The 9300-nt window shown below is 37.0% G+C and overlaps 1 protein-coding gene across 2 annotated transcripts in view; it reads right to left on the bottom strand.

Annotated features, from left to right (window-relative positions):
• The window catches only part of brinp3a.1 (bone morphogenetic protein/retinoic acid inducible neural-specific 3a, tandem duplicate 1), a 55152-nt gene that overhangs the window by 38386 nt on the left and 7466 nt on the right, over positions 1–9300 (bottom strand). Inside the window, exon 1 of one of the 2 annotated variants that reach the window (XM_016481872.1) lies at positions 7567–7669. The exons of the other annotated variant lie outside the window; for it this stretch is intronic. The gene's annotated coding sequence lies outside the window, so the exon portion shown is untranslated. Of the gene's footprint in view, positions 1–7566; positions 7670–9300 lie in introns of those variants that run through there. 2 annotated transcript variants of the gene reach the window in all.

Below are 9300 nucleotides of genomic sequence, written 5' to 3'. Positions count from 1 at the left end.
TGTTTCCTGAACCTGCAGAGTAGCCTACAATGCGTCTGTGCACAAAGGCTGTTTCTATAAAGTGGGACAGATCCAACTTTGCAAGGACTGTCTGGCGATTCTGACTCACAGCCTGTAAGTACGCGTTTTTTGTTGTTTTTATATTTAAAGAATTTGCTACTGACTATTCAAACGCGAGTTTTGAGCAGTGTACAGTAGCGCTTGTTTGTCGTTTCTCCGATCACAAATGCAGACATGGTTTTATGTTTACGCGGCGCGATACGCAACGCAACGCGTAAAAAGACAGTATAAGTCATTATAATCAGTAATTATGTCCCCACTGGATGCAACAAATGCCTCGTTTGTAATGGGTTTTATTGGTTTTGTCTCGTCGTGCCGGGACACGGCATCACAGTATGGTAAGGGGCGTAACATTTCCGTCACACGCTTGAGGTATTCAGCCAATCACAACGCACTAGATAGCTGGCCAATCAGCGTACACCTCGCTTTTCAGAACGATGAGCTTTGTAAAAATCGATGCGTTTCAGAAAGGCGGGGCATAGAGGAGCAACAATAATGTACATTATGTGGAAAATAATGTGTTTTTGAACCTTAAACTGCATAAACACATTGCATTACACCAAATACACAACATAATGTTATTTTTAACAACATCATATGACCCCTTTAAGTTAATTACATTCAATTATTAAACTAGTTTCAATTTGGCTGAAAACTGTATGTGATTAATTATAAAAAATAAAATAAAAAATAAATTAACACAAAAAAATTAATTCAAACAATCAATCATGCTCCATTCCATACGTAATTTCTGTAATACAGGATTTTCCATCCATTAGATCTATTCTGGTTTGAACTATGACATTAATGTTTTTGCGAGTTCACAGATAGCGCAGCCCAGCTGCTATACAGCCATCACGGTTTGCACCAAACCACATTTACAGAAAGCAGTTAGTACAGAATGACTAAAAAGCTGTTCACACAGAACACATTTTCATGTTCAAAAACAGTTAGGAGTGCACTGTAGTGTTGTCAAAAGACCCGGTATTTCGGTACCAAACAATTTTAAATAAGTATAAAGAATGGCATTGGTTTTGTACATTGAATTTTTGTTTAACGTTATTAATAAAAATGTTGTTCAATTAGCATGTTTTTGTGTTTTGCTTTGGTACTGAAATTGGTACCGAGATCCTTGGATTTGCACTGGTATCGGTACCGAATACTGAAATTTTGGTACCGTGACAACACTAGTGCACTGGAATGGAGCAGAAATCAAGAGGCTTTAAGACGTTTTTAAAAGTTGGATTATTTTTGACATGGCAGAGGTCACTTCTCACCACAGTTTGGAAATTTTTATATAAGTGGAAGAAAAGGGGGAAGAGAGAAACCACTGTGTCTGATCCAGTGAGTATTGTTTCACTTTAATGGTTTTAACTAGAGCCCGACCGATATATCGTTTAGCCGATATCATCGGCCGATATGAGCCTGTCGCCAATATATCAGTATCGGCTAATATGCCACCGATATGAACATTTTTTTTACAGAACATATAGCGCAGATAAAATGCTTGAAATTATGTAATTACTTAAGTTTGTCCAGCAGAGCGTGCTCCATTGTTTGCTACTGGCGACCTGGATGAAATGCTTTAAAGCTTAAGTCTATGGAAAACCATTGAAAATTTGAACGGCCATATCTCCGCAAAGGTGTGGCGAATCCGCACCAAATTTGGTGGAGATCCGCCGGCGCATTTGCGAGATAGTGACACCAGCCAACACTTTCACTTCAGTAAGGAGGTCTCTTGTTCAGGCAGCAGCATTCAAGCGTTGGCTTATTCGACCGTAAGTGCCCTGCGAAGTGGACTTCACATGATATTCCGCCCTGATTCCAGTTCCAAGAGAACGTACACGTTACATTTAAAGGGCATTAAAGTGCGCGAGACGTGAATTTATATTTATTTACAGAGGTATATTATGTCACACTTCTCTAGTAAGTTTCGTCTGTGACAGTAGCGCAAATCCGTGAATGAATGTTCCAAAGTGAAATAAACTTCAACGGAATAAAGTTGAATGGAATTGAATTGAATTAAAGTTGAATAAACTTCAACTTTACTGTTCAGTGCACTGATGTCAGACTCATTTTGGATAAAGTTTATTGTTAAATTGTTAAATACCCTGCCTCCATTACATATCATTGTCACGTCATTATAAGTGTTTGATCACCACATTTGAGTGATCATTGCAAAAAATACTGTATTCTATATATAGTACCAGTCAAATGTTTGGACACACGAATGGGAAAGTTTCCAAAGTTTTGACTGGTACTGTACTATAATATACACAAAGAATACCGGCCGATATACTGATATCGGCCTTTTTTACTCCCTAATATCGGTATCGGCCCCAAAAAAACCATATCAGTCGGGCTGTAGTGTTAACAGTATCAAAGTTTCTCACAAATGTCCACTCATATTCATAACTACATGCACCAAAATGCAGATGTATACAAATAAATGCTGCTTAAATGTTTGGGGTCAGTGATACTTTTATTCTGCAAGGAGAGTAAAGACCTTTATAATGTTACAGAATATTTCTGTTTTAAATAAGGCCTGTTCTTTTGAACTTTCTATTTATCAAAAAATCCTGAAAAAATATGTAACACGGTTTCCACAAAACTATTAAGCAGCACGACTGTTTGCAACCTTTATAATAATAGTAATAATAATAATAATGTTTCTTGAGCACCAAATCAGCATATTAGAATGATTTCTGAAGGATCATCTGACACTCAAGACTGGAGTAATATGCATTACTTTTTAATAGTTTTCACAATATTACTGTTTTATTGTATTTTTGATCAAATAAGTGCAGCCTTGGTGAGAATAAGAGACTTTTACCGACCCCAAACTTTTGAACAGTAATATTTAATCTGTAAGCTCGCAATACATTATACAGATCATTTGTATCTGTAAAGCCAATCCATCTGAATTTGTTCTCTGCATTGAAAATATATGTGCATGTTCTTTTGCATTTTTAATAACTTTTGAAGCTATTTCGCTACGTTGACCCACAAATCGGTTAACACTCACAGCAAGGATGGATGGCATTTGTATCCAAGAATTTGTGTCAGGCTGCAACTCAACCAGTCCATAAATCTAGAAACTCTCACATAATAAATGCTTTCTGCACAGAAACATGTCAAAAGGTGTCAGTCACTGATTGAGAGCCTGTTAAGTCTGTCAGCATTCATGGAGGAAGCCATGTACAGTGCATGTACAACACTGCAACAGTATACACACATATACCATACATTACTTGTGAATTATTGTGATGTTTTTATCAGCTGTTTGAACTCTCATTCCGATGGCACCCATTCATTGCAGAGGATCTATTGATGAGAAAGTGATGTAATGCTAAATTGATCCAAATCTGTTCTGATATATTAATAAATATTTATACAATTTAAAATACTTACATTTTAAACAAACTGATCCTTTGATAGCAAGGCTGAATTTTCATAAATTATTACTTTAGGCTTCAGCGTCACGTGATCGTTCAGAATTGTTTTTGTTTTTTTTAAATAAGAATAGAAAGTTCAAAAGGACAGCGTTTATTTTAAATATAATTATTTTGTAACTTTCCTTTAAAACAATTATTTATCAGTTTTCCATCATGAGCAATATCTACATGTTTTAACATTGTGAAAACAGTTTTCTTGTTTTCCTTTAAAAATGGGATTCAATTAAAGAGCAGGTCATATGGTATTTTAAAGTGTCCCAATGTTGTGTTAGTCTCCTACAACAGGTTTAAATGCATCTAAGGTCAGAAAACATTGTAATTTTCTCAGAATATACATTTAATATTAGAGTCATTTGTCAATGATTTCGAAACGATTCGTTCCAAGCAAGTTCAGAGCAAACCCCTCCCTTCCATAAGCCTACTCTGCTCTGATTGGTCAGCTGGCCAAGTCTGTTGTGATTGGACTCTCCGTATACAATGCACGTCGGAAATGAAACGCCCATTACCATAATACATTTTTTGCCCAGGAGGGTTACTTGTAAACAAAGATGCTATAAGCTTACAAAAACAGCATCGATATTACCTTATAAATTCGAGCCCGAGGATGATACCGATGCAGTCGCTCAACCGGAAACTCCATCGCAAGCACAACTTGATCAGGACTCAGTGGTAAGTTTAAACTTTGTATGTGGTACTTTACGTGATGTGACAGCAGTTTTATTACATTCATTATTATTATTATTTACTAATTTGAGGAGCACGTGTGGGAACTGTGTTAGAATGCCCAGTGAGGTTGAAAACACAGCGTCTTCTCGACATGATGTAAACACACTAACTAGCGGAAGTGTTTGTCAGAGTGTTTGTATTTCGCGGGCAGGCGGGGATTATGCAAATGTGTTACCTTGTGATGTATATAGGTAACAGGCAGAAGATTCGAAAATATGACGACTCGTTAAGGCGGTTCAGAGTCGACTCTTTCTTTTGAGAGACAATATCTTTATTTATCATGCAATCTTTGATTAACAACTTTGCAGACTGTTTACATTGAAGGATAGCTACGATAGCTAATAAATATCTTTTTTCGAAAACCCATATGACCTGCTCTTTAAACCTTTATGACAGCTCTAATTTCAAAAGTCATATAAAAACTATTTTTAAAATATTTTTCAATAAAGTGCCCTTTATTGCCAACTACCAGCTGTGTTTAAATTGTGGTCTTAACTTGATTTTCAATTCAAGACTAACCTGAGGCAAATTGAAAGCTCAGGCTACACCTCATTAGTTGTGTTTATCAAACACTTCTTCATGCTAACATTAATCTGATGTAAACACGCTCATTAAGGCCTTACTCATTCCACGGCATAAATCATTTAGGACTTTAAGAAACTTTCTGGACCTAAAATTAGAGCTAATTGGTCGACAAAGGACTAATTTGTTATTTATTCAAAGAGTATTTCTTCATACTGAAATATTGAGTCATCAAAGCCCCAGTTATCATCACTCCTGTCAGTTGTGAGATATGACTTAACATGCACCTCTGTGTGCTTCCATCATTCAATTCCCATAAGGAAAGTCTAACAGCTCATCTCTCTCAGTCAAGCCCTGGCCCTGATAAACTGAACTAGGAAAACAATCTACCATAGCAATGACCGAGGAGCCAGTAGGTGTTTTGTCCTTGATTGTGTTTCCAATGCAAGTGCAACCATACTCAGGGGATATACATGTCTTGAAACATAAATAATGAGACGATTAGCTATAGGGCCTGACGCTACTAGCCTGATATCTCTCTCTCCCTCTCCTTCTGTCGATCTCTCTCTCACTCTCACCCACCTGGTCTCATTCACTTATATAGGGTGAATTAGTGTATTCTGGGACAACCAATCTCTGTTGTGTACATTTCTGGTCTATGTTAGCTTTAGCATATTAAGTAACACTTTACTAACACTTTATGTTTTTATATGTAATGCATTAAAAAAAGTATTTTAGCCCTCTGGGTGTTTTTTTGGGCCTGGAGATGTTTTGACATGCCCTGGTGTTTGTATTTATTTATAACATATTAATGGCTAAAGTCTGATTGCACTACATTCAGCACAAACTCTGCTTTAATAATATGTGAGCAGCATGTACGTACATGTTTGCATTTTTCATGAATTATGTCCCGTAAAGCACCTTATAAAGAATTGTGTGATTTCATGAATACTTTATAACCAGTTACAATACATTATAATAGGTATCTATGCATTGTTACACTTTTAGAAAGTATAATGCAGTATAAAACACCAATTTCAGATGTAACAAGAAATCTGCTAATATTGTAGTGCATTTTAACTTTGATTCCAATTATTTACGAAAAGATAACGCATTAGAATGTACATTAGAAATAAAATGTTACCGCATATTCTAGTTGGGTTGTTGTTTGATAAAGTCATATTTGTTGGTATGAAGGTCACAAATGCAAACAATGCCCAAGATTGCTATAATTCACCCAGTGTTGAAGTTTCTAGCTGATCTGATTGCTTTTGGAACAATTTCCCTTGGTGATGCAAAAAGAAACAAAATAACTGACCACATTGTGTCTAAAATGTGAGTTATTTGAAATTAACTTCTTGTTCAAATAATTTTTGTATAAAAGCAATATCACACTTGCAATCATGCTGGTGGATTTAAATTAAATTCTCCTTGACAACATATAACTGGTGAGGTTAAATATAATAAGAGCAAAATAAATCCAACAGTAAAGAAGAGGTGCGCAATGCAACCATTTCATTCCATGAATGAAAAAAAAATAACTTGTCAAATGTGCCATACAGAAAGCCCTTCAAGTGTTTAATTTGAAATTCCACACCAGTGGACATCCCAGTTTTTGCTCCGGTTTGATTTCCAGGACAACACTGAGATATTCGTTTGATAAGAGCAGTTCAAAGAATTTCTACAGAACCCAGCTGTCAGTAATGTCCTGTGCACAGTACACATACGACTGCATTAAGTTAAATATCGCTCTAAAAGTAGAGCCAATAATTGAGCAATCAATGATCTGAGGCTTTTATGGAAAATCTTCAGACATTATTGTCGTTAGGCTAAACATTTTCTGTCTAAATTTATTTGAATGCTGAAGAGGCCGGAGGCTAATAGACCTCTAATGCTTCAGGCATTAATAACACTTATGACTTGAACATTTTTTTTAGAATGTATAATAATTCAATTATATTTATTCCTCTTAAACCCTTTCAGAAGCTTTCTTAATTGGAAATCTTGATTTATTCAACATCGTCCTCATTCAAAGTTTTTCCTTTTGCTTGAAAAGCAGAGGTATGTGTATGTGCTATGGTTATGTATGTTTTTAATTAAGGATTTTACAATTTTACTTTAAGATTAATTACATTAATCTTGAAAAATGTTAGCCTTACATTTATGGGTTTTACCATATTCCTCAAGTCCCTTAATTATCAAAAAAATATCTTCTTTTGTTTACAGTTTTACATATACAGGTTTGTATACTGAAGTAATGACTTACTAATTAATAAAAAGGTAATAAAACTGTAGCACCATCATCAACATAATCACATAAAAGAAGACATTTAAAGCCATACAGCTCAACTCTCCTGTTCTGCATACATAATTCAATATATTTAAATATCATGTGGCCATTTAGCATCTGAAAACAACAGCAAATATTTAAACACAACCAAACATGGGAAGCAGCAAAATATATCTGCTGTATGACTACAATGTATTTAAATGTTCCTAATACTTTAAATTCCAGTAAAGGATTGAAAGTACACATGTCCTGTCTATTTCGGATGTAAAAAGCATCACAGACTCTGTCGACTTTGTCTCATTCCAGAGTGCAGGAAAACTTCAGTAAGACACTGTTTGCGTGGGAGAATTACTGCTTATCCTCATTGTTGCTCACACAGCTCTGGCTAAGCCGACAATTGCTGTCACCTTGTGCTCATGGAGCTTCGCTATTAGCATCACCAGGAGGAACAAGTGAGCACGTATCTGCTCCGGCAACCTTTTCCACTGCCATCGGCTTGTCCGCCTCACTCACCCATCCTCCCGTGCAGCACCGTCCCATCATACACTTGTCAGGCAGCATATGTCTGGTGTTTTATGAGATCCCTTTCATGCATCTGACAGGAAGGATAGACACTACTGACTCTTTACTGTACCCTTGGGCTCTGTTCAACCTTTGATGGAAGGTAAATGGGGAGAATGAGAATATAACAGCTGACACAAATTTACCTTCAATCTGTCACCGCACACCTACCTATGTTACCATGAGCAAGTTCGTAACAATCTAGGTGTGTTTTCGCCAACACAAACAAACTGCAGATGCTGATGTTGTACAATTTTGAGGCAAGCATTTTTTGGGGGGGATTTATTATCCAGACAGATTTTACAACCAAGCAGGTGAGACAGCGGCTCAAATTTTGCTGATTTTTTTTTTTACAGCGACTGTGTAATGAACACGGGTTTGAGTTCTCGATTATATAAAAGCAGCACTAGACTGTGTTGGAAAAAAAAAAGTTTTCGAAGTTACACAAAAATTACTGGTGTACATTTTACAAGAGTATGTTTCAGTCTTTCTACTTCAACATTTCACATTTAATTCAATGTGTTACCATTTCTTTGTAATTATTTGTGAAATTTTCTAGCAATTCCTGAGTGAAACTTGCTTCTACAGCAAATTTTTCTCAGTGTACAAACCAATACAACATTGCATTTCAAAGTAGTCTATAAAAAGACCAAAGAAGAGATGGTAGAATGCCTGACACATGTACACACATACAGGCTTATAAAACTGTTCCAATGCCACACATCATTTCATTATCTTTCCTCAAATGTCTCATACAAGGCAAAGAGTGTTAAGAGAGGCCAGGAAGCAAAATTGATTCTCTCTCAACTCAGATCTGTGGCAGATGCAAACCTGTCCCTCTCTGTACTGCCAGTGTGAGAGCAATGTACTTAAAAGTCATTCAGGCACAAGGGATGTTGGGATAGGAGCCCTGCCTAGCATGCAAAGTAAAATCAGGAACCTAGACATGCACACGCCAGCGCACGCAGATACACATGCGCACTCGAGCTGCTGGTTTCCACCAGCAGGGGGAGATCTGACATTGAGAAAGCACAACTGTACTTTTGTTGACTCCTATAGTCTGTCTCTACCAAAAAATAAAGCCAGTGGAGCATTCACAGATACACACGTATGTTGAGGAGAGAACGTCTGACTAACCCCAATGTTGCCATCTCCATCTGCGCCTGGCAGCATGGTCCAACAGCCCTGCCAAATGAGCGTGTCAGTCAGGTTCAGTTCAGCCAACTCCTTTCTCGCTTTTTTCTCCTCCCCTTTTGGGCTGTTTATCACTTCATCTAATACTCAGCTCTAACTCAGCACAACTTTCCTCAACAGCTCACCTCACATCAGTTGCAACTAATAATCCGGCATTAAAACTTTCGAACTACACTTTCAACTTGAAAACAGCTGTTAAGTTTCTTAAAGGGGTCATATGATGCGATTTCAATTTTTCCTTTCTCTTTGGAATGTTACAAGCTCTTGGTGCATCTGCAAAGTTGCAAAGACTAAAGTCTCAAATCCAAAGAGATATTCTTTATAAAAGTTAAGCGTCAACCACGCCTACCTAAAACGGCTCGTTCTAACACGCCCCCACATGTCTACGTCACGATGTGGGAAGATTTGCATAATGCCAAGAAAGAAGGCGTAACTTTTATTCTCGCTGTAGTATTGTTGTTGCCGCCGCCGCCATGTCGTGAAGGCGCTGTG

Source organism: Sinocyclocheilus anshuiensis, unplaced genomic scaffold (genome assembly GCF_001515605.1).
Source record: "Sinocyclocheilus anshuiensis isolate Anshui unplaced genomic scaffold, SAMN03320099.WGS_v1.1 scaffold385, whole genome shotgun sequence".
In the NCBI taxonomy this organism is placed as follows: domain Eukaryota; kingdom Metazoa; phylum Chordata; class Actinopteri; order Cypriniformes; family Cyprinidae; genus Sinocyclocheilus; species Sinocyclocheilus anshuiensis.
This window is presented reverse-complemented; position numbering and strand designations above follow the sequence as displayed.